Source organism: Uloborus diversus, chromosome 1 (genome assembly GCF_026930045.1).
Source record: "Uloborus diversus isolate 005 chromosome 1, Udiv.v.3.1, whole genome shotgun sequence".
In the NCBI taxonomy this organism is placed as follows: Eukaryota; Metazoa; Arthropoda; class Arachnida; order Araneae; family Uloboridae; genus Uloborus; species Uloborus diversus.
The window spans coordinates 221234727-221235938 of record NC_072731.1 but is presented as its reverse complement, the minus strand read 5'-3'; positions in this window follow the sequence as shown (position 1 = coordinate 221235938).

Sequence of the window (1212 nt, the reverse complement as noted above, 5' to 3'; positions counted from 1 at the left end):
GTACCATCTACAATATTTAAAACTACAAACAATGCTACATTTCAATATACCAGTATAGATTTTTATAACATCAAATAAATCTCTCTGCTCAGCAGTAAATAATAACTTTTTAACGCTCAAAACTATGATTTCTAAAAACAAAATGACGTTTGTTTTAAGTAAAAGAAAAACTTTTCATTAATATCAAAACGGTAGACAATTCATTCTGTTAAGCTGTTGGGCTTAATATTTCGGTATTAAAATTTATTAAAATTATTATTTCGGTGAAATTATTCCTGGGGGGGGGGGCACAAATGATGTCCCCCTTTGAGGGTGAGTATTCGTGAAATTATGAGTTTGTGACTAGAGGAAAGGAAAGGGTATGAAGAACACACATTTTTTAGTTACCGAATAATTTCGCGAGGTGGTCCGGGGATTTACCGGCGACTATTTCGTTGCCACCGGAATCATTTTTTCCGAGAGAGAACAAGAATTGTTTAAAAATAACTCAATATCTCAACAAACTTATTGTTTGGCTAAATAAATATTATACAAAAATCGTTATATGCACTACAGAAAATTATATTGTTAATAAGAATAATACATATAACTAAACTAAGAATTCATCTTTCAATTCACTACTCTTTGCTCCCTTATTTTTATTGTCCATGCATTTCGATAGTTCTCTCAAGTTATTGTTCACTAGAGGAGAGGCAGGCAATCCGTTTGCACCCGCATCATTTTTTCCGAAAGCGAGCAAAATTAGTTAAAAAGGTATTTGGCTTCGCAAATTCATCGCGTCAACTTTGTTTTCACGCTAAAAAAAAGAAAAAAAAAACATTTATGTTGCTTATTAAATAATTATTCAATTAGAATAATTCCTCCCCCCCCCCCATTGAACTAAACATTCACTTTTATTAGTTTTATTTCACTACACTTTCATGTGTCTATTCTCTACTAGTTCCACGATTCCCCCCCACAACGCTGGTTACTATTTTCACACCAGACTAGAGCCTCAAAAATTTGTGTTAAAATAATCGTGTTTATTCAAAACAACTTCATTGAAAAAAAAAAAAAAAACTCTCTCTTTCAATATGTGACCTGAATATAAAAACTCGAATTCCGAAACTGAAACTAATCATTTTTGCGCGACAGTTTGCGCCATCTATTATTGCGATTTCAAACTAATTTGCGATAAAATCCCATGTGATCTAGTCCAGAAAGGAGCTAGAA